At 33.5% G+C, this 26,245-nt stretch overlaps 1 pseudogene; it reads right to left on the bottom strand.

Moving 5' to 3' along the window:
• Positions 1 to 44: 44 nt before the first annotated feature.
• On the bottom strand, positions 45 to 23,653 carry LOC132272793 (putative laccase-9; annotated as a pseudogene).
• Positions 23,654 to 26,245: the final 2,592 nt, after the last annotated feature.

The raw sequence follows: 26,245 nt of genomic DNA, 5'->3' as shown, positions 1-26,245 counted from the left end.
AACTGTTGCTGAAGCATTAAGCAAAGTACTATTGTTCGCGAAGTCTAAAAAGTAGACAGCATGTCTGGAAAATTTGTGGTATAAACCCCACTCGTGTCCCTGTATTAAAAATTTAACAAAACCAGATAAGAAAAATGCTAAACATTATTCAATTATAATAAAGTACAGTTGCTTTCATAATCGATAAATTAAAAAAATTAAGTGAGGCCAGTGACATCTTGTGAGTACAAGAAAAAAAAACCAAAATATGCATATATACCCATAATAGGCATCCAACACGTCGATGGTGGGGTTCTCAAATGCTTGTGGCGAACTTTTAATAATCTAATGAACCATTTGGAAAAACCATATTAAGAGAAACTACTATGAACATACCAGTAGTGATATTTTCTGGAACCTGAATCGGATATTCTGGACTAACCAAGCTCTTTAGCCTACACAAGTAATTGTTTGCTTCAACAGAACCCTCATATGAAGGAAGATAGGATAGGAAGGAAGGGTGAGCTAAAGGAGTATAGTTGCCTCTATACTTGAGAATCGCTGTAACATTTGTTGTGTCATATTCGTCAAAATCTACATTGTGATATTGTCTAGCGGCCATATAGTAGTGACTCAATAACTGGTTTGTTGTGAGTAAAACATTCATGGTTTGTCTGGGGGATATCACAATATAAGGTGTTGCTAGGGGTTTAAGGTAGTTTCCGTCCATTCCCACAACTGTGATGTTGTTCTGAGCAATAGCAAAGGAGAGATTCGACCCCATTACTGCTTTAACTATCCGAAGAAGATAGGTCTTACCATAATCAATCACCCTGCGATAAATTGTTCTTGTAACACATGAATTACATTAATCAATCTAACTAACTGTGATACATGTTATCTTTCACATACGCACACAGCTATATATCATACCATTAGAGTATTCACTAAAATCTCCTGATTCGCCATTGATAAAATAAGCATCTGACTCTCCTATGTTCCTACCAATTTGGAGGTCCTCAATAACTTCTTTGTTGATATCTTTTTTATACTATGATCCTGCAATTAAATACATTAGGAATGAAGTGAGGACTGACCCTGTATAGTGTAATTCTTACTCTCTGTCCAAGGGGAAAAAAAAGTTGTTAACACTAAGTTATATAGTGAATCAATAAAAGATATGTAATAAATATTTATACATACACACACATTATATTGCACTAATTAATATGTCCCTTCTTATGGTGGAAATCACTTTTATATTCATACCAAGTATAACAATTTCTTCATCATCAGGCTTGGGAACACTACAAGAAAATTAGGTTTTTACGACGTAGTATTTACGGGGATTTTTATTTTGCCTCGTAGAAGCTACTTTTTACGAGATTTATAAAAGGCTACTTGTAATTATGCCATAAAGGGTCACTCTTTCACGGGGTGTTAATAGAATCCTCGTAAAAATCCGTTTTCACGGGAGAGTAAAGAACCCGTTAATGTTTACATATATTTACGAAGGATTTATTCAACTTTAACGGGAGAAAAAACCCTTGTTAATAAATATATTTTTAAGGGGATAAGTTCCTCCCGTGAATATGAAAAAATAAAATAAAAAATTGCGCCCACACTTTTCCATTCCCGCCCACACTTTTCCATTCCCGCACCAATTAAACTCCAATTATCAGCCAAAAAGACCACATGTGCACATACGCGCGCACACATACACAAAATACACTCTCCTTCATTCCCATAAGACACCATTGTAATTTCTACTCCACCAAAATTCTTGCCCTAGCTATTCCCCTCTTGGATGCGTGCCGGCCTAAACCTTCTTTTCGTGTCAAAGCCCTAGTTCCTACATAGTCCTCGCCGTGAATCGATCATTGCCAGGGGAGGTCAGCTAATAGCCCTAAACCATGCATGGCTATTTGATCGAAGAAAGCCGTAAGCCCTAAATTATAATTGCTCAGAAACGAAACCCAAAATTCGAAGATTATGTTTTGAATTTGGGTCTCAATGTTAATAGGTATGTAAGATCTTCCTTTTCTTGTACATACGGCCCAGGTTTGATATTTTTTCGTTGTTCGCCCAAATCTTTGAAAGTGCTTTGAATTACGCTCTAAATCAGAAATGAAATCCAAAGTGCAAAAATTATGTTTTGAAGATTCCATTGAACTGAATGTTTCGTCTCTCTGTTTCATTGAAGGGAAAGTCTTGTTGGTGTTGCTGGTCCAATTAGTGAGAATATCACGACGTTTTTCTGAAAAAGGAGGAAACCCAGCTCTCTCTCCTCTGCTGGTATGTTTCACCCACAATCTCTCCCCTCTCTCTCTCTGTGTGTATATATATATATATCTAAGAAATTTGTATAAATATATACTTACATTTGTAAATGATATTTTAAAGTTTGATTTTGAATTTCGACTGAGGTTTTTTTTTTTTTTTTTTTTCTTTACCTGGATTTGTTGATTCTCATACTGAATGAGTGAGGAAAAACAAAATGCAAATATATACTAATCAATGAAATTTTTATATTTAGAATATCAAAGAAATGGGTTCAACCAAAAGATACGAATAATATAATTAAATACCTGATATGTCAACTTTATGGCTTGGACATGCTTTACTGTTGTGGGGCTTTGGGAAAATCGTCTCTCTTGACCTTCAGCAGCAATAACAAAGACAAGTGATTAGAAACCCTTTCTTGTTTGCTTAATTTATGACATAGTGTAGCATTTCTACTTTATGAATCATCAGTTATCAACATAACAATAGAAGAAAATTGTTAAAAAGCATAAGATAGGCTTCTGTTTGTTTTATTTTCAAATAGGTTTTTGTGCTCTTGTAGTCGTCCCATTCCAGTTCTTGTTTGAGGTCCTTTTTGTTGGTTCAATAATGTACATTTGGTTTCTGTGTCATACAATGAAACGGGTACAATTTGCCTCTTTCTGAATAGTGATGAATTCTATGTTTGTGTCCCTTACAGATTGTTTGCCAACAAGATATAATACTGATAAAATAATACAAAATGTAATTGTTTATAAGAAAGTTTAGAAAGAAATAAAGAGAAAAGGTTCAAAGATCAAATCAGACTTGCATTAACATAATAAAAAAAAAATTGAAGTTTTAAATTAAGGCTTGGGCTTGCATTATCAAAATAAAGAATAAGTGGTCTTAGTGTAATAGCATAGAAGAGAAAGCAAGGCACTGCACTCTTTGGCTGGGTCAAAGCATCTCAAGTTGCACAAGATAACACATAAAATTGAATATTTTACCCCCTCTCTGGCCTTGTCATCCATCATCTTCTTTGTCTCCAGCCCTATGCTCAAAGATTACTAACCTTTTCCTCCATATTTAATTTTTCTTCGTTTCTGTTTATAGTAATCACAGTTGGGAATAGCAAAGTTTAAATTTTTGCTTTAGTGTGAGAGCTGACACTAACCCTCAACAAACTTGAAGAAGCCAATGATGTTTTATATCTCACCAAGATGACCCCCCCTCAATTCCACTGACTCAATACACTCAAATAGTGCACATGCAACACAAGCTTTGTTTTCATTGCAAATAACTCTATCATTATTATCATTTTCTATATAAATGGGGCAGGTCATATAAGTTTTCTTTTCCATTAATTTGGTTTTTTTTTTTTTTTGAAAAGTTTAATTCTTTTTTTCTTACTGCCCATTGGAGGATATGATCTCTACCATTCAAAATGTACTGTGAGATTATCTCTACTATTCAAAATGCACTGATGCACAATGCACATATAATAAGATCCAGATTCTATATGAATTTGAAAAGAAGGGTATGATTGTGGGTGATCAGGATATCCAAAAAATAAGGTTATTTTCGGCTAAACAAAACAGTTACCACAAAAGGCTATTAATGTTGGCATATATATGATGTGGAGCTAACTAGATATGAAAAGAAATGATAGAAAAAGGTATTTGTAAAAGAATTAGAATTCATGCCACCAAGTCTGAGTAATTTGGATTAAGATTTTATGATAATTGGTAGTTTGATATGGTATCAGAATTTTGTGAACTTATGCTTTGGAGATAATTGTAAGATTATTTCTTGATTTATTTTATTATTGAAAATTTCTTATAATTTGAATGATTATTTGAAAAATAATACTTCGCTAAATAGTATACATCAATTTAAAAGTGATGGATATTCTGTGGAGACTGGAGTTGTTGACAGCTTCATCCACTTCTTCTGTGCCCATCAACCAACAGCAGAAGCAAGAAGAAGAATATAAAGATGAAGTAGTTGACTCTTCAGATACGCAATTCACTGATTTCTTCAATCATTTATATATATGTGCACGTGACTTGTTTCTGTAAGAAGAATTGGACTTGTTTGATGATGTTAGCTAGCAATTTTGTGACAAGTTTCTTCAAAAATTTAAGCAATTGCATAAATGTGAATTCAAAAAAAAAAAAAAAGAAAAAAAGAAAAAAAAGAAGTGTGTTGGATTGTAACAAACACTGAATTATGTAGGGGATCACATGCCTTTAAGTGACCATTTTGTGGTTTATAGGGGGTCACATGCCTTTAAGTGACCATTCTTGATTTTTTGTGAACAAATAGAGGGTCACTTAATTTTTGTGCACAATTTACTTTTTGTAACAGGTTCCTATTGAATAATTAGGAAAATAGTGATGGATAAAGAATGGATACACATATCTAACAAGTTATTATATGTAGTGTGAGATACACAAATCAAGTTGTTGGAAAAGTATCTTACTATGGTGTTATAAAAGATATTCTTTTGGTAGATTACTACACATTTAAGACTTGAGTAATGCAGGTACGTGCTTGGATTTTGTACCATAGACAACGAGGTGGAGGAAGTGTGAAAAATTGGAAGTCAACTTGCGTTAGGAATTAATGAACAATGTGAAGATTGACATATTGATCTATTTTTGGCAAATATTGGATTTTATTTTTAATTTTGGCATATTGAACAATGATGAATTGTAAAATGCCTTAATCTTTTTTAAATATGGATTGTTTTGGATATTGACATTAAGTACAAATTGTTAGCGTTTTATACTATTATTTAGTTGAAACTGTGGCCATTACAAGTTATATATGTGAATGATTGGTAGCATTTGAGGATGTAACCTCAAATGTTACCCAATCATTAAAATATATAAATATAGCTATCTATTGGGGGGGGGGGGATATATAAATGTATCAGCGAGTGGCCAAATACCTCGTACATTAGTTATGAATGAGAGGCCAAGTACCTCGTACATTAGTTATTAACGAGAGTTTGAGTACCTTGTACATTAGTTATTAACGAGAGGCCATGCACCTCATTATTTAATTATCAATGAGAGGCTAGTTGTGTCGTAAATTAATTATTTACGGGATGCTAGAATCCTCGTGCTTTACACTTTTACGAGCTTTATTATTTCCCGTAGAAAGTTGAGAGTATTTACAGGACCATAATAAATGATGGTCTCAAAAGTCCCGTGAAAAAGTTTGCTCGTAAAAGACCTTTTTCCTTGTAGTGGAAAGGGGTAAGTAGTTCTAGTTGCAGGATAGACGACAATGGCACCATGGACACTGTTTCTTGTCCAGTCGCTATGGGCATGCCACCAGAGGGTTCCTTCTTCATCAGAAAATATGACCTCGTAGGTGAAGTTTTTTCCAGGTTCAGTAGGACATTGTGTGATATACTCTGGTCCATCTGACCATGGATTTCTTGGCTGCTTCACTCCATACCTGTTAGTTTCACCATATATTATAGCTACAATTAACAACTCTTCTATATCCTTTCAAACCTCCACTAGGCTCGAACACTCAACTTCTCAAGAAGGCCTGTGCCAACTCGGTTATTGCCCATTTATTATTATTTAGCATGAGATGTTGAGGGAATTTTTATCTGAACTCCGAAAAGCTGAACAGTGAGGCCCACACCCCTGCATTTCGGAACCCCGAAAAATGTTAACCTGGAACCTTCCTAGTAAGGTTAAAAAATTCAGCTTGAACAATTTTAACCATACTTTTGAAGTTCAAATTTTGGTAAACAATTCTTCTCACTGTACCATTATTTCTCCATTTTACATTTACATATATGCATGTATAACCTCCATTCCATTGTATGCGTTCAAGAGAGAAAAGAGGAAAATTATACTAATGTCCACTTGTGTTAAATAAAAATACATGAATCTTGCTCGCTATACATTTTTATTAGATGGTTTTTACAAATATATATATATATATACACAATCATAGGTTTTAATTTGTATAGATGAGTCTTAGGGGCTCTGGGAAGAAGGAAAAACTAAAGTGTCATGAGAGCAAGATGACAAAAATGCCAACAACAACCGTCTATGCTAATGTTTTTAGTTCTCACTTGTTAAATGGCAAAGAACTAGCAATATTTTGTTTAGTTAAAATAATACTTTTTTTCACTCTTAATTAATTATCAATAAAGGTAGTAATAATATTTATTATCGGGAAAAAATAATAATACTATTTTTCCCAAAGTATAATCGAAGTACTGAAATTGAAACAATGGAAAATTAATTCTTTAACAATTTTTTTTTTTCTTTACCACTTTTCCTATTGCATCTAATTTATTGTTTCTGCTTTTCTGCAACTTTTTTTCTCTCTACTATAATATTCATCTCTATTTATTTCGGTTATATTTTCTAATTTTTTGATTATATTATCCCAATGTGTATACTAATACTAATATTTGTATATAAAAAATAAAAAATAAAAATTATATTACAATTGAGCTATAATTTTTTTCAAATTTTAAATACACAACCCCTTCCCTGCCCCCTCCCCCAATCAAAATTGTTGTCTCCAGCCTTGGATATTTTCTTCTTCTTTTTTTCCAGAATTTTGTTTTAGGTCAAGTTTTTTTAGTTTACTAATTCTAAGCCTTTCCCTAATTTTTCATGATTTATAGAAATTATTTTCTAGTACTTCATGGTTATGGATTTATGTTTATTGTAAAATGGATGTAATGTAAATAATTCCTTTGAGAGAGAGAATGAATACCAGTGAATAGTGATACCAAAATTTCCTTCATTGTGTACATTAACAAACACCGTATCTCCTTTGTGAACACGAATCACCAGTCCTGGGAAACATTTTTACAGGGAATTCACGAAGATATATGTGGTCAATTCATCCACCCTACGGACCAATTCGCTATTTTATGGTCTTAATTGATTCCTCAACACGATGATCATATGTTTATTTGCTTTCTTCTCGTATTGTTGCCTTTGCTAGATTTCTTGCTCAAATCATCAAATTGCGAGCACACTTTTCTGATTATTCAATTAAGACAATCCGTCTTGATAATGCTGCTGAATTTTATTTTCAAGCTTTTGATGACTATTGTATGTCAGTTGGAATTAATGTTGAACATTCTGTTGCACACACTCATACTCAAAATGGTTTCGCAGAATCTTTTATTAAAAGACTTCAGTTGATTGGTCGTCCTTTGGTTTTGAGAACAAAATTAGCTGTTGTTATATCCCCTAATTTCGAAATACGGTTGATCAAATCCGCGTACAAAATTAAGAGATATCAAAACAATTAAAGTATTTAAACAAACACTGATTACAAAATGAAATAAAGAAATAAGTAATACGCTGAAGAAAACTAATCAATAATAATTCCATTACATAATATTTCTGCAAAGGTTACAACTCGGGAATCTCATAATTCTAAGACCCCTTAACCAACATCCACTATCCAGAAATTCATAAATAAAACTAAAGTCAAAATAAGAATATCCTATTTTGACATAAATAAGAGTAGATGATAAATAAGGCTCCCAAGCTACGAATCCTCAACCTTACGACTTGAACCTCTAATACCTCAAAGATAAAAAAAATAAATAAATAAGTGGGCCAAACCCACGAGCAAATTCTCTCTACCAAACCTCTGAAAACCAATAATTAGATCATCTTTGACCAAAACCAAACCTAATAAAGTTTTAACTTTAATATACCATGGTACAAATATATATAAATAATTATATATAATATAATAATCCCATATATTAATAAGTTCATCAAATTTTTATAACAATTAAACAATGATTAAATTAATAATCATTTTTAGATCATTTATTTTTCATTAAAAAGAAACTTCATTAACCTTAATTCCATCATAGACCGTTGTTTAATCATTTAAACAATAAATTATAATAAAAGAAATATTATATTTAATTCAAAACTCAATAATAATTTATTTATTTAAATTATATGTCCAATACCACTTTGACAAATCATCCATGTCTCCACCAATATTATTTTATTAATATAATAAAATAAATAACTAACCTGTAAGTATTAGAGTATTCTAATATAAGAATATCTAATCCTAATCCAACTTATACATACAATAACCATAGATAAATGTTAATCATCTAATATATAACAATTTAATTACGCTTTGGCAAATCAACCATGCTTTTATAAATATATTTATTTATATATTGGCAACTCAACCATGTTTCCTTAAGTATATATATTTATACTTTTAAAATAGCAACTCATCCATGCTTCATTTGTATGTATTTTATTTATACAATATCTATAGATGAAATTTTAATCATCTCAGATAATATATACATATAAACATATATTATTTAATATATACATACATATATATATATATATATATATGTATATATATATATATACAACCTATATACATATAAACATATATTATTTAATATATATATAGGTTGTATATATATATATATATATATATATATATATATACAACCTATATACATATAAACATATATTAAAATCCCATATACATATATATCAATCACATGCTGCTAGAGATTTAATTGCCAAAAAAAAATATCACACAAAAAAAATCATTTTCAACTGTTTATTAGAGTAGGTGGCCATCATATTTCTCACCCTCTTGTATTAGCATGGAAATGGACAATAATTTTCTTTGTTTGGATTAAGAGGAAAGTCTATCCTTTGTTTGGATTAAGATGGCTGACAAAGGAAAAGGGAAAATATAGAAAGTATTTAAAAGGATTCAGTTTTCATTTGTTTCAATCTTTCAGACAAGGATAACTTTTAACAACCTTCAAATGAAAAATGAAAAAGCTAATTTCTAGTTCTCTAATTGGCTCAAACAACAGATAATGAAATTTGACATATAATAATCATGCAAGATCCATTTAAGACTCAACAAATTCCCTAGAGTCTAAAATTACAACCGGACTAACAAGCTTTTCCAATAAAACTAAAAACAGATGTGTACGAATTCTGTAATAGATTTGATTACAACCCAAACAGATTATCAATATAACATACAATTAACACGTAAGTTTTAGTTTATAATTTATTTAACCCTAGAGACTACCTAGGTGCACAGAACACAAGCCAAAGGGAAGGAGAAAGTAGAAGAACTTGCCTGTAGCTTTGGTCTCAAAACTGTGTTGTCGTCTTCCTAATTTCCGGCAACCACTGACCACCTTCAAGCCTCCTATGGTTTTCGTTTAATCCACCACAACTCTCCCTTGGCCCTCTCTATTCTCCTTCTAAGTTTTGTTCTGTTTTTCTCTCGTTCAATTTTCTCCAAACTCTCTGTATTTTCACTGTGTCGTGAATAAGGTTATCAAACCCTAGGGACATATAAGTTATATATTTATAACTAACTCCAAATCCTAAGTCAATAAAAAACCCTAAACGTAAATCCTAATTAATTATGTCGGCAAGCCCATGAAAATACTAAAACCCTAAAAGATAATTCATACACTTAATTTAATTAAATAGTTACCTCCATGCAAGAAAATAACTAATAATACAATTAAAGTAAGCATAGCAACCAAAAATACAATTAATTTAATTAAAATATACTTAACCAAATAAGGTAATGCAAATACAAAACTAACATAAAACAAACAATACAATAATTACAAAATCAATAGACAAAAAAATGCACATAGAATGAAATTTAAATTCCAATTTTATCCTTTTTAATTTTAGGGGTATTATATTCTTCCCCCCTAACAAACGGAATTCCGTTCTCAGAATTCATGAAACTCTGAATTATTCTCATTAACATTCATTATCGTTCCATTGTGGACGCTGCTGTTGCGTAGGAGCTCCACTGAATTCCAAAACTTCCCAGAACCATCTACGGGTCTAATATAAAGAAAACACAAAATTATTCAACATATAAGTTAGATTTAGCAACTACTCATTCGTACCTACATTTGTTTATACAGGATAAAGATTCACATTCCTCCAAATTCCATAGCATAGACTGGCAAAACGTCTATGCATCCATCTTATTGTTTTAATAACACCATCCCGGAAAAAGAAATTTAATACCTAACAACTGACCTTCCCTGACAACACACCTTGTTTCCCCCGCAAACCTCCTGGTGCCATCACGATGAAAAATGAAGTAAACACTTCCAACTTCCCATAAAAACCTAGGATATCTATCCCAAGTATCTCCTCCATTATCAAATATACATTCTCGATCCAATCCCCCGTTGAGAGATATGAAGCACAGCTATACCTCTATTATCAGTACAATGTAGAACTAATACGAAATCCAAAAGTGAATATTATGAGAATTAGTCTTACTCCCATTGTAATTTAGGCAGTGCCAAAAATCGCCAATGATCTCCTGTTATCTTTCTAACTGGGGAGACTCATTTAGACAGTTATATACATGTCTCCTTTTAAACCTAGTCACTAGAACGGACATTTAATGTCCTGATGTTCCTTAATCATTCGAGTGCAATTGAAAAGAAGTGACGAAAATTCACATCACACTCACTCCGGCAACCTTAACAGAAATTAATCCTCCAATACCTTAAGCTCTATCCAAGTAAGATAACACCACCTCCAGGGTCAGTTCCGATATTTGGATTTGACCCCCTTAATTTCCTTTGTAAATGCAAGTGTCATTAGTATATAAACTAAGACCCCAACTCCCAATGTCATAACTAACCGAAAACTCCTGTCAGTTGTTGCGAGCGTCCCCATCCATGTTCCCTTCCACCAAACAGAACTTAACGCAAAGTGCGAATCACCACATTGATGCATCGAAGTCGTCTTGTAATCCCCTTTATTTATATGAACTGATAGTTCACTAGTTTGAAATAAACAAGATCTGAGCTGATGTAATTTAGAAATCAAGCCCCAACTAAATATGTAATGATGCTCTAGCATTTCCACCTCAGTACAAAAAATGACTGCAAGGATTTAGTGATATGTAATGATCCATCTCGACCATCTAATTTTATTAGACTGGAAGAAAACCACTTTGTCCTTCCTCCTGACCCGCAAAACTGCTACAGACCGTGAGTGCATCATATCATCTGCCCAAATGAAGAAAAGAACTAAGTGTTGTGACCCTCAGTCCTGGTATCTTCCTCCCAAAGCTGTCTTCCAAAAGTACCATTAGTCTGGTACCACCAGCTTCCGTCTGCACCCAATACTTAATTTGGAGCATCGTAAAAAGCTAACCATGCAGTATAACTTTTTCACGCACACTGGGTACCGCTTCCTTATGATAGATAACCAGTCTCACCATCCTATCTTTATCACACCCTACCTTCGTACAGTAAGTAGTGTCAATTTGACTCCTTGTGCCGCTTCTAAAACTTATGAAACTTTGCCCATCCTCCATATAGTCATCAATGTCAAAGCAACAACTAATTGTTGCAAATTAGGACCCTAAAAAAAAATTCCACATTTTTATGTAGTGTAGAAACTTTGGTTCCTCCTCTAGGTACAATTCCAGCAACCTCTCTAAATGACACCCTCGTAAAACAATGTTTGAATTACGAATAGAATGATATAGCTTAAATCAGTCCACTATCCTCAGTCGGCGTCATCCCAAGAAGTACCTACCAGCCCGAAATCCTCTGTCCGATCCATAGTGGCATTACAGTGATCTTTACCTACCACAACCTCACGAATCCCCCAAGACATTCACAACCACCAATCTTATAGTGTTGGAAAAACAAATCCCTACCTAGCGTAGAATATATCCAACTAATCATTGTAAATTATTGGACTTGTATTGGTAGTTAAGCTATCCTATCCTAATTAATGTACCCTATTGACGCACATCCAAGTCCAATAGATTGGCTAGGAGTTTGTGTTTCTACCCAAATCATATGACCATTTATTTACTAATCCTAGCGTACATAGCGCTATTATCCACGTCATCAAAATAATATTTGGTTGATCACAAAATCAAACACATAGATACACACAATGCAACAAAACAACCAAAATATAATTTCTAATTAAAACATCCTCCATTCCAGAGAAGAAAATCTCAATTTGAACTCAAGTTCACAAATTATGTCGCAAAAGTTCATTTCGTAGTTTCGTTGGTAATCATTTAACCTTGAAACCTGTCTGTAACCATAGCTTAAAAGCAACATTCTTTTGCCTAAGCAAATACCAAAGGCTTACCCCTTATCCTCCTTATACGTAGAATGTAAACCGTCTATCGTGGTTTTACAACGTACTATAGAACATCACAATCTAATCCCCATTCGCTCCAGAATGTGATATAAAATCATGTCTTTGTTCTAATGAGAACTCTATCCGATTTCCAACCAAAGAGTACTGTTTCAATTGACTCTCTGAGAGATGACAAAAAAATTTATCCACATGTAGATTGATCTACACCAATTCTACTAGTATCATTCACCATACTGCTGATGAATGAGATCACCTCCGTGTGATCCTTCATCTTCAAGCTTAAATATCCCCTTTCTTGGAGACATTGAAATTTCCTCCCGTAGGACCCTTTTCAGAATCCTACTCTTCATTTGTCTCTTTTCTGAGAATATCTGAAATTTATGCCGGCCCCGATATACTGACCAAACACCGATATCTTAATCCAGTCTTGGCATATACTTCCCCAGTAATGCCAACCTTAGGACTAAATCTTCGATCCCCAAGTTCTGTTTCTGACCAAGAATTTGACAACATCCTCCTTTACTCTATTGGGTCCGTATCACTTTTGCTGTGAACCCGATCCTCCTTATAGTGTCAACCATTCCATAACTATGGAATATAATTGACATTGGCTCCTTCTACCGAACCGTAACAAAAGTACAACAAATCCTAATATGGCTCTAAGTTTTTAATAGACGCAACGCGGAAGTCCTATAACGAAAACACTCCTAAGGACACTAGAACCTGGAGTGCTCTGATACCAACTGTGATACCCCTGAATTTCCGAATGCGGATTGGCCAGGCCCACGCCCGATAACCCGAGGATATCAAATTAATTAGCAATAATCGAACACAGAATACAAATAAGAAAAACAAGAATAAATAAATTACTGAAAAGAAACTAGAATAATAATCCAAAAACCTCAGAATAAAATTTAGTTAACAAAGAATGATTCTGATACATCTTACTTCTCCATTTCTATTACAACTCGGGAATCCATCTAGTGGACCCCTAATATATCTCACTGAACTCAAAAGATTGGAAACGAAATCCAAGTCTAAAATATGAAATAAAACCCTGGTCATCGGTGGAGTGAATAATTGTATCTGCTCAGCACGATCCAGCTCCAAGTCTGGAACTAACAAACACCTGTAAAAATAAGAGTGGGTCAGGCCCACATGCAAATTCTTCTCTAACTACAATCCAAACAGTGACTCGATACGCAGATACACCCTAGATATCTCAACAATAGCTATCTAGTCCATACATATATATATATATCCACACTAAGGGACATTCACTGGACTACAGTAGGGGTCTCAACCTGAATAGAAGGCAACATGCGAAAACGCACCCAAAGGTGGGCATGAGTACCTAGACCTAACAGGGTACACCTCAACCTACTATAGCCAGCTACGCATCCACTGCATATACGCACCCTAACCAACAAGTCTGAGGCTCAAGCTCATCTCGTGGTACCATAAACATATATATAAAGTCCGTCCAAAACCAGGGTATGTAGTTCAAATATTTATTGAACTGACATACAATAAATAAGCTAGTTAGTCTATCAACTTATTCAGTTGATATGACTTAACTATCATCCATAAATCTAGGAAGCCACTCAACTTAGTTGCAGTTGATTTGACTTAACACAATTAAGATTCAATATTTTTAAATCCATTCCTTTAATCCATTAGGTTAGGTTTAGGCGTTTTGAGCTAAACCGTCCCCTAGTATGTCACCGTCCCATACCGGTACATACAATCCTCCATATCCATGTAATTGACAGAATATATTTATTCAGCAATTTAAATCCAAAACCATGTAAAAATTACAGACTATCAATAATAGTACAACAATTTAATAACTAAAACCAAAAGCCAGGTAATTGTAGAATAGTTTATACAACAATTACAGTTCAAAACCTTAATCCAATTACTTGTAAGATAATATCTAAGATCCCACAATTAACATCCAAACCATGTAAATTACGACCTATAAATAACAGTATAGCAATTTACAATCCAAAACCATCCCAAATAATTACAGAAGACTATTTATAGTTTCAACAATTTAAATCCAAGAGTTAAACCATGTATTTGCAGGAAACGATTTAAAGGTTCAACAACTAGCATCCATAGCATGCGTAGATCACATCTAATATATCAATGACTCTATCATGCATTAAAAATAAGTTTTTAAATCACATTATAGTCCCATAAATTGCTAGATTAATTTGAGCAACTTAATTTTCTCCATCAGGTAACCGCATGCTAAGTTGTATACTGATATTCTGTTTAATCTGTTAGCCCAGAACCCCAATAAGCTACAAGTCTAATTGTTATTCAAAAGACTCCATCACACATTTAAACTTTAATTTAGAACTATATTATAACCCCTTAAATTGTCAAATTAAAATTAGACAAAAAATTTCCTTCCAGCCGTTACCCGTACGCACAATTGTTAAATTAGCACACTGTTAACTTCATTCACTTAGAGGTCAAGCTTACTCAATTTAAGGACTTAATAACTCTCAAATCCAACCTTCTAATCCCTCTGTAAAACCCCAGAGTCAATAGAAATGTTCCCATGCTCCAACAGTATCCAAACAGTTCGTAGAATTTTTTTTCCAAAAAATTACTATTTGAAAGAGCCTGTTCTAAATTCCAAGAGCAGGCTCTTTTTTTTGAGCCTGGAGTCGGCTCTAAGAATGTACAGCTAGCTCAATGAGTGTGGGAGCCGGCTCCCACATCCATGGAGCCGGCTCTCACCTCCTTTGAGAGCTTCCAGTCCCCGTTTGCTCCGTCCTCGTCCTTCTGCTTCTTCTCCGGCCTATGTCCACCCTTCAATTGATTTCTAAAACTTATCCTAGGGTCTTATTAATACCAAAACAGACTCCCAATGGTTTTAGAACAACAATTTGAAATCAAATACAGAGATTTAACTAAACAAGTTACTAGCATGCTTAAAGAGCAAAATTGGAACAGACAATAACGAATTTATTTCAGTCCACTTTCTCAGACAACAGATAATGAAATTTGACATATAATAATCATGCAAGATCCATTTAAGACTCAACAAATTCCCTAGAGTCTAAAATTACAACCGGACTAACAAGATTTTCCAATAAAACTGAAAACAGATGTGTACGAATTCTGTAATAGATTCGATTACAACCCAAACAGATTATCAATATAACATACAATTAACACGTAAGTTTTAGTTTATAATTTATTTAACCCTAGAGACTACCTAGGTGCACAGAACACAAGCCAAAGGGAAGGAGAAAGTAGAAGAACTTGCCTGTAGCTTTGGTCTCAAAACTGTGTTGTCGTCTTCCTAATTTCCGGCAACCACTGACCACCTTCAAGCCTCCTATGGTTTTGGTTTAATCCACCACAACTCTCCCTTGGCCCTCTCTATTTTCCTTCTAAGTTTTGTTCTGTTTTTTTCTCATTCAATTTTCTCCAAACTCTCTGTATTTTCACTGTGTCGTGAATAGGGTTATCAAACCCTAGGGACGTATAAGTTATATATTTATAACTAACTCCAAATCCTAAGTCAATAAAAAACCCTAAGCGTAAATCCTAATTAATTATGTCGGCAAGCCCATAAAAATACTAAAACCCTAAAAGATAATTCATACACTTAATTTAATTAAACAGTTACGTCCATGCAAGAAAATAACTAATAATACAATTAAAGTAAACATAGCAACCAAAAATACAATTAATTTAATTAAAATATACTTAACCAAATAAGGCAATTCAAATACAAAACTAACATAAAACAAACAATACAATAATTACAAAATCAATAGACAAAAAAATACATATAGAATGAAATTTAAATTCCAATTTTATCCTTTTTAATTTTAGGGGTATTACAGTTGGGTTTCCATGAAGATGACTCGCTAGCTTTTGGCTTTAATCCCATTCCCCTCGATGAACTATACACTTGCTCTCTTGTCAAACCTTTTGTAAACGGATCCGCTAAATTATCTTTTGACCTGATTTAATCTATTAAGATTATCCCACTTGAGAGCAATTGTCTAACGGTATTATGTCATCGACGTATGTGTCGAGACTTACCGTTATACATATTACTTTGTACCCTTTCAATTGCTGATTGACTATCGCAATGTATACATATAGCGGGCACAGGTTTAGGCCAATTTGGAATATCTTCTAAAAAATTACGAAGCCACTCAACTTCTTCACCAACTTTATCCAAAGCAATAAATTCAAATTTCATAGTGGATCTAGCAATACAAGTTTGTTTTGAAGATTTCTAAGATATGGAACCTCCTCCATTAGTAAAGACATAGCCACTTGTGGATTTAGAATCCTTCGTATCTGATATCCAATTAGCATCACTGTATTCTTCAAGTACTGTTGGATATCTAGAAAAATGTAATCCATAACTTATGGTATATCTTAAATACCTTAGAACCCTGATTATTACAGTCCAATGGTTCTTTCCTGGATTACTTGTATATCTACTCAATTTATTAACTGCGTATATTATGTCTGGTCGTGTGCAATTCATCAAATACATTAAGCTTCTTATAATGCGAGAATACTCAAGTTGTGATATGCTAGGACCAGTATTTTTTGATAAATAAAGATTTACATCAACAGGAGTCTTTATAAGACTACTATCTTCCTTATTGAACTTTTCTAATATTTTCTCAATATAGTGAGATTGAGATAATACTAGACTATCTGATGTTTTAGAAATCTTGATTCCTAGTATTACATCAGCTATGCCTAAATCTTTCATATCGAAATTTTTAGTTAACATTTTTTTAGTAGTTTTGATTATAACATCATTACTACCCATTATTAGCATATCATCCACATATAAACACATAATGACATATCCATTTTGAGTATTTTTCATATAAACACATTTATCACACTCATTAATTTTAAAACCATTTGACAACATCATTTTATCAAAATTTTCATGCCATTGTTTAGGTGCTTGTTTCAATCCATATAAGGATTTTACAAGCTTGCACACTTTCTTTTCTTTTCCTGGAATTATAAAACCTTCAGATTGTTCTATATATATTTCCTCCTCTAATTCACCATTCAAGAAGGCAGTCTTAACATCCATTTGATGTATTTCTAAATTTTGCAATGCTACAATAGCTAGCAACAATTTAATGGATGTTATTCTTGTGACTGGTGAATATGTATCAAAATAATCCAAGCCTTCCTTTTGCTTGTATCCTTTAGCAACAAGCCAGGCTTTATATTTATTAATTGAACCATTAGGCTTCATCTTTCTCTTGAAAATCCACTTATACCCTAAAGGTTTAGTACCAGGAGGAAGATCCACTAACTCCCAAGTATGATTTCGTATGATGGATTCAATTTCACTATTTATGGCTTCTTTCCATAAAGAAGCTTCAGGAGAAGTCATGATCATAACTTCCTTATAGCTTTGTGGCTCATTCTCCAATATATATATCAAAAAATCAGGACCAAAAGACTTAGACGTGCTAGCTCTTTTACTACGTCTAGGTTCTTCCTTATTTTCATCATCTATAGACTCTTGGTTTATATTCTCTTGTATATTGCCATTAGCAATATCATGATTTCTTTTAAGAGGATTTTTACATGGAAATATATCCTCAAAGAAATAAGCATTCCTTGACTCAATAATTGTATTGACATGGATATCAGGAATGTCTGATTTATGCACAAGGAAATGACATGCACTACTATTCTATGCATAGCCTATGAAAATACTATCAAAGGTTTTTGGTCCTATCTTAACTTTCTTAGTAGTAGGAACCGCAACCTTAGTTAGACACCCCCACACTTTTAAGAATTTATAGGAAGGTTTTTGACCTTTCCATAATTCATAAGGTGTCACATCTGTTTTCTTTTGAGATATTTTATTGAGACCATAATTAGCAGAAAGTAAAGTTTCGCCCCACAAATTCTAGGTTAAACCTGAACTTATCAACATAGCATTCACCATTTCTTTTAAGGTAAGGTTTTAACGTTCAGCAACACCTTTCTGTTGAGGTGAATAAGGAGCAGTAGTTTGGTGAATAATACCATATTCTGAGCAAATGTCAGCGAATGGTGTTTCGTATTCACCACCTCTATCACTTTTAAACACCTTTATCTTTTTGCCAAGTTGATTCTCAACCTCATTCTTGTAATGTTTAAACATTTCCAAGGCTTCATCTTTGCTTCTTAACAAGTATACATAACAGTATCTTGTGCAATCATCAATAAAATTAATGAAATATTTTTTCCCACTTCTAGTTGGCACAGATTTAAAGTCACAGATATCATTGTGAATTAATGCTAGAGGTTTAGTACTTCGCTCTATAGAGTGAAATGAGGTTTTAATCAATTTTGCTTTTATACATGTTTGACATTTTTGATTTAAATCAATACTAAATTTAGGTATAGACTCCACGTTAATTAATTTACGAATCATATCATAATTAACATGTCCTAACCTAGCTACCATGCCACACATCAAATGATTCAATCATATAAGCAGAAGAAGCATTAGCTTTATTATTATTATTAATAACATTGGGTACAACAGTCATTACATTGAACTTAAATAGTCCATTACTTAGATACCATTTACCCACATATACCCTATTCTTAGTTAGCACAAACTTGTCAGATACAAAGACCAGCTTGAACCCATTCTTACTTAAAAGTGACCCTGAGACCAAGTTCTTCCTGATGTCTGGCACATGCAACACATTATTAAGAGTGAGCTCTTTCCCTGAGGTCATTAGTAGCTTAATCTTTCCTTGTCCTTCAACCTTTGCAATAGAAGAATTCCCCATGTAGAGTTGTTCTTCATTATCTATAGTTTCATAGGTAGTGAACATCCTTTTTTTAGAGCAAACATGACGAGTAGCTCCTGTGTCCACCCACATTCTCTATTGTTGCTCACCAGATTAATTTCAGAAACCACAGCTGAAAGATTTAGCTCTGACACATCAGCTATCAACTTATCTTCCTCAACAATGTGCACCTCAATGGTCTTTTTCTTGGAATTATGTTATGTTTTGCGACTACGACAATCTTTAAATCAGTATCCTAGCTTGCCGCATATGAAGCAATTCCCAAAGTGCTTCCTCTTCTTATTTTTTTGTCCAGCTTCCACTACATTTGCCTTTGACACCATTGAAGAATTTCCGGCTTTGTTTTCAGATGTACTGTTATCTTCTTCAATTCTCAGCCTGACAATCAGGTATTTGAGTCCCATTTCCTTGCACTTATGCTTCAAGTAATTTTTGAAATCTTTCCAAGTAGGTGGCAACTTTTCAATGATTGAAGCTACTTGAAAGGATTCACTCAATGTCATCTGCTCAGCATATATCTCATATAGGATCAACTAGAGCTCCTGCACTTGGCTCATGATTGTTTTGGAGTCTATCATTTTGAAGTCTAGAAATCGTCCGACCATGAACTTCTTCAAGCTAGCATCCTCTGTTTTATACTTTTTGTCTAGTGACTCCCAGAGCTCTTTAGCAGTATTTATTGGACTGTACACATTATATAAAGTGTTGTCCAATCCATTGAGGATGTAGTTCTTGCATAGGAAGTCTCCATGCTTCTATGTATCAACAGCTCTTAGCTTGGTAATATCAGTCTCACCCTCATCTAGCACTAGGGCAGTCTCAGTTAGATACTTGCTTAGATTCAGAGTTGTAAGGTAGAATATCATTTTCTGTTGCCACCTTTTAAACTCCGTCCCATTGAATTTTTTGGGCTTCTCCCTATGACTGACGGGAACATTAAGCATAATAGTACTCGTATTTGTCATTTGTCTGATATATATTAAATATATACACCACAGTCAAAAATAAAATAACAACAATATTTAAATAATTAAACTATAGTATAAGCGGAATCTGTCTTAAGATTATTGTCCAAAATATGGTCTAACTATACCATATACTATAGTATTATTTATTTAAATATTATCTGAAAATTTAATGTAAATATATATATAATTATTATAATAATCTCTATATATATATATAATTTCTTATAATATATAGTTTAATATAATAAAATAAAACCTATAAAACAAAAGAACCTAATTAAAAGTCGAGGTTAGAATTTGATTCTATGTCCTTAACACAGATTCGCCCCGCTATGGTGGTAATGGACTCAGTGGCGTCTATCTCCCAAGATACAACGACTTGTCTGCCTTCGATAGTAGCACTGCAAACCAAAGAAATAGACAAACCGGCTCGATGTAGTACTCTCTGCCTCGAACTCGGACTCGGAGTGACTGACTAAGGCTTGAACCCAAATACTAAAGCTCGAACCCACAGAGTAAAGAGAGAATGACGAAGAAGAAAATTTAGAAGAAGAGAAGAATTCTCTGAATTTTGTGTGATTTGCAAATGATTCAAAGGGAGGGGTATTTATAGGTAGCAAGGTGCCTTTTTGGGTGGGTACAACCATGGGTTATGATGGTTCAAAAAAAGGTGTAACCTTTTGGAAAAAACTAAAAGTGGTTTTTTTTAATTTAAATTCAAAAAATCAACCACCAAAAAAACCCACCCATTTGTGAAACCCATTTAAATAAGCCCAGCCCAAAAATAGGCCCAATCCAAAATTCCATTTAATAAACAGAATAATCCGGACTTTGCAATTAGGCCCAAGCCCAAATCCCAAATTTGGCGCATTTTAATTTTTTTCCATGTGGGACAAACACTTCCCACATTTTGCATACTTATTTAGGCTTATCAAAACACCACACTTTGGAGTTAATTTCTCATTCACCCGGAAATGGATTTGAGAAAGTAAATAAACCACGTTCATCTCCTTGCGGAAAGAAACGCGCTTGTCTTGAGATCCGCAAAAAATTCTTAGCGGAATCTATTCCAAATCTCATCCAAAGTTTATGTTTTTAATGCCCCCGTTTCCAACAGTCTTAACATAATGTAATACATTCCACGTATACGTTCTTTGTAACCTTATACAACTTTATATATTCATGTTTCATATAGGAGTGTTATGGACGACATAAAATCTAACAAGATGAGTAATGCTGCTATTCAATTATCTCAGTGCCTTGTATTTGTTTGTCCTCTACAACATAAAAACATTCAATTCTAAGTAAATGAATCACACTCTTTACAACTTATGAAAGCAAGTGGATTATTTGGTGACAAAAATAATAGTTGTGTTTTTTTCACTTTTGAAAATTCAGGGATTTAGTAGGAATGAGAATAGGAATGAATTGAAATAGTCATTCTTATTTCGTTAAAAAATGATCGATTAGGATGGAATGAATTGTAATTTTTTTTTTTTATAAAAGAAACTGAAAGGCTGGAACTGTAGTGATGGTGGGGGTGGCAATGGTGGTTGTGACCATTACTTCATATCATAAATTAAAATGGCCTTGGAGTATTCAGCCCAACATTTGGGCTTCAGCTAGGCATATCGTCCGTGGTAGTGTCATACTGTGGTGTTGATGTTGGGAGTGCTTGTGTTAAAAAAAATAAAAAAATTTAAAACAAACACACTCGTGATGTGTGGTTGTCCTTGTGGTGTTGATGTTGGGAGTTCTTTTGATAAAAATAAATAAATAAGAAATAAGAGGACTCATGATGTGTGGTTGTGATTAGAAGAGAAAAAGAAAAAGAAAAATGAGGAACTGATGTGAAGTTGGAAAATGACTAAAATGGCTATAGCTAATTGTATTAAGATCATTATCCTTGCTGTTTGATGTCTCAATAGCTCAGTAGATTAGTGCTTCCTCTAAAATTTGAAGTATCAGGTTTTAATCATCTGCATCTACTAATCTAACTTCTAATATTTCTTGCTTTGAAAAAAAAAAAAAAAAAAAATCGAGATCGGGCTCGTCAGAAAATCGACGGGCTCGGTTCGGTTCGGGCTCGTTTACGAAACAGATCTAGTTCTAAAACTCCTGATTCTTATGTCTACCTTGCCCCATGTAGTTGCATCAGAACTAGCTAGCAGGATTAATGATTGAAATGGGTGAAGCAGGGGAATCTATCAGATCGGGGGTAGCGACTACTAACAATTGGATCCTTCCAAATGAATTGTCTACGCGCATATATAGATACACAGTGCGCGCGCGCGCACACACACACACATATAACGCACACAGATATATATGTGTGCTGTGTATCTTTGTGCGTTATATATATATATATATATATATATATATATATATATATATATATATATATGCACATACATACATTGGGAGAATAGAGAAGAGAGGGGCCGCTGCTTAGTTCGTGGTAGAGAATGAAAATAGAATATAGGGTTTGTTTGTTATAAATGGGTTAGGTCTTTCAAATGAATATGGGCCATTATTTTTTGGGCTTGGTTATTTAGATTGAAATAATGGTTTTCAAATGGGCTTATTATGTATAATTGTAATGGACTCGTACATATGGGCTGGATCAAGAACTTATAATTGGTTAATAAACAAATCTTATACGAGCCTTGTTTACGAGCCTAAATAAGCCTTATACGAGCCTTGTTCACGAGCCCATACAAGCCAAGCCTAATGTTGTTTGGGCTCGGCTCGCTAAGGGTTCGGCTCGGGTTTGTTTGTTAAGGGCTCGTCTCGGGCTTTCAAGTTGGGTTCATACTCACATTGAGCTTGAGGGGGCTGTTAGATTACAAGTTTGCCCAATCACCTACCACCTAGGTTTCTTGCATACTATAAATTATGATATATGATTACACCTACCATATTATTATCTATAGGTTACTTGTTCATCACTCATCTACCCCCAAACCTTCTCCTATATTTAGGAACTTTATGTAATCTTCATTAACATAATAAGATATCATATTTTTCCATTCCTTTATTTCTAACATGGTATTAGAGTCTTTCGCCCTGGTAAATAATCTACCAGTTTATCGTAGGGTCACCGCTAAGGATGGCACCATCAGCCCTATCCTCGATAGCGATCAACCTTCAAACTTATGCTTTCGTATACCAACTTTCAATCTTTAGTTCATAATCAGCAAAAACCTTATTTGGCCACCTAATCAGCCTCTAAGACACATCAATGCAGTTACACGGCAAAAGTTCCATAATTCCACCTCGTCAATGCTTTATCCTCAGACACGGTCAATCGCAGTGCCAGCAATAGTACCACGTCACCTGTCACGACAGCTGCCATGTCAGATACACCCAGATGTAGTACCATATTATATGCTACGTCAGCTGTCATGTTAGACACAACAACATCGGTGCCAGTAGTAGTGCCACATCAACTGTTAACTGTGCCTCCATTTACATCATGGTTGAAACCCATTTCCATCAAATTTCCGTTAGGCTGTTTTCATGATCTTACCTTCATTCTCAAGTTGGGTTCATACTCACATTGAGTTTGAGAGGGATTGTTAGATTACAAGTTTACCCCTTTACCTACCACCTAGGTTTATATATTACAAATTATCATAAATGATTACACCTACTTAGGGATAGCAATTTGACCTACCCCTCGTGGTTACCCGCCCTGCCCTACCCCTTTTTGTGGGGTTTTGGGGGACCGTTTAGCTTATTTGGGCGAGGATGGTTTGATGTAATAAAAACCTGCGTCATTTGGTGCGAGGGTAAGGGGAGGTCGCCCCACCCCATTTAGATAGACAAATTACTTTAGTACCATCATTTCATTAGCATATATATTTCCCAGTATATATATTAAAGTAACAAATGAATTTGATTAGAAGGAAAGTTGCAATAGTGAAGAACTGAAGATGAGAGGGAAAAAAAAGAGAAAATCTATTTCAACAATAAATAAATTATGGTCTTAAATGGGGCGGGGCGGGGTGGGTACCCACGGAGATAAAAATGTTAAACTGTTATGGGGTTGGGATGAAAAGTCCCCCCGTTTTTGCGGTTTCGGGTGATGATGGAGGCAGGGTTTTTAAATGGTTGTAGGGGTGGGGGAGGGGGAGGGTACACCCGCCCAAACCTGCCCTTATTGCCATCCCTACACCTATTATACTAATATCTATAGATTATTTGTTCTTCTCTCATCTACCCCCAAGCCTTCTCTTATATATAAAACTTTTATGTAATCTTCATTAACACAATACAATATCATATTTTTCCATTCCTTTATTTCTAACATAATGTATACAAACATGGGATAGTTGAAGCAATTGTTTGCCGACAAAAATAAGCTGTTTACAACACCATTTTGTCCCTTTTGTGGTAGAAATTAGTCTTAATTATGGATTTCATTTTAAACCCAATGTACACTCATTTTCTTTCTTTTCCTCCAAATTTTGAACTACTACATTTGCCAATCTGAGCCTTTAATTGTCCTCTTTTTCATTCTGAGTAGATCTGTTATGATTATTCCAAGTTGAAGAATGAAATTCAGCTAATAATTACACATAATTAAGATAAAATCATTATTTTTAGAATTACCTTTGAAGGTTCGGTCTTTATTGATTCATTATGGTGAGTGTTTTGATAGAAAGAATGTATAAATATCAATAACTTCTCCAATTTTTAGTTCTTGCCCTCTAACTATGGTGGTCCCAAGTACTTCCTGGTGAGCTAGTTCGAGAATTACAATTTTCGACTATGAAATTGAATCATTATTATTATTTTTTGTTATTTAAGAAGAACTTACATATTAATACTAACAAAACTTAACCGGATTCAATTAAAAATTTCTTCTCGATAAATAAGTGTTTAGACCAATAAAATTCTACCTAATCGAGAGATACAATATTTTTCATTACAAAATTAATAAATAAATAAATAATCATTTAATTTGTGAAAAAAAATTAGGCCTATAAAAAGTGAAATTTGTGCCTGTGAAAATTATGAAATAATTGGAGATGAAAAGGGGGATACTAAATTTTGTGATGTGACAGTTGATAACAACGTTTAGTGCTGGACTTGCTGTTTCTTTTTCATATGTATTTTATCGGTTAAATTTTATTTGGAACAAAAGAAAAATCATAAACACTTGTTTGAAACCAAATACTTTTAACATTTGGATTGGAAAAAAAGAAAGGAAAAGGAATTGGATTGAATTTGAAATGAGATTTTAGTTTTATGTTTGAAATAACCTTAAATTTAATCATAAAGGAAATATTTGTTTTAGCATTTTATCTTTATTGATTGAAATTGTAATCTTATATGTTTGATAAAAAAAAAAAAAGGAATAAATTGGAGTAATTTAAACTTGTTAGTAAACCAATATATAAAATCCATCTTATAATCAAAGTTTATGTTGTGGTCAATGGTTCACTAATGACGATAGGAATGTAAATAAACTTGAACTTTACATGACAAGAGTTCAATTATCAAGCTCAAACATATTTTTTAAATGCGATTCACAAACAAGCCAAGTTTAAAAACAACTTTGAGCTAATTCTAGTCTGTAAACAAAATTCGTGAACATGACTATATATATATATATATATATATATATATATATATATATATAGATCTATCTATGCTACATGATAAGGGAATAGGTTTTGTTTTGAAGAGATCATAAAAATCACTAGTTTAAATTATTTAAATACCATTATATGTAACGAACAATTGGTCAACTTGGTTGATTATGTGCTAGATTCTTATATGTGTTTACACCGTATGGTTTATTATTTAACTTGTAAAGTTTGTTACAAATGCTTCTCATTGTCGAATGCCTCAAATGCAAATTTCATATTGGATAGAGCTAGACATCACGGTGAAACCTCATAACGATGAAACCTTATGAAGGTGATTCTAAAAACTATAGCTGACCTAATTTTCAATTCAGATCCTTTAGAAAAGTACTTTTTCATCATAC

Source organism: Cornus florida, unplaced genomic scaffold, assembly GCF_030987335.1.
Source record: "Cornus florida cultivar Cherokee Brave unplaced genomic scaffold, ASM3098733v1 CherokeeBrave_3.0.0_Hap2_Chr09, whole genome shotgun sequence".
NCBI classification, from domain to species: domain Eukaryota; kingdom Viridiplantae; phylum Streptophyta; class Magnoliopsida; order Cornales; family Cornaceae; genus Cornus; species Cornus florida.
Note: the sequence above shows the minus strand (reverse complement) of the source record. Positions and strands in the feature narration are given on the sequence as shown.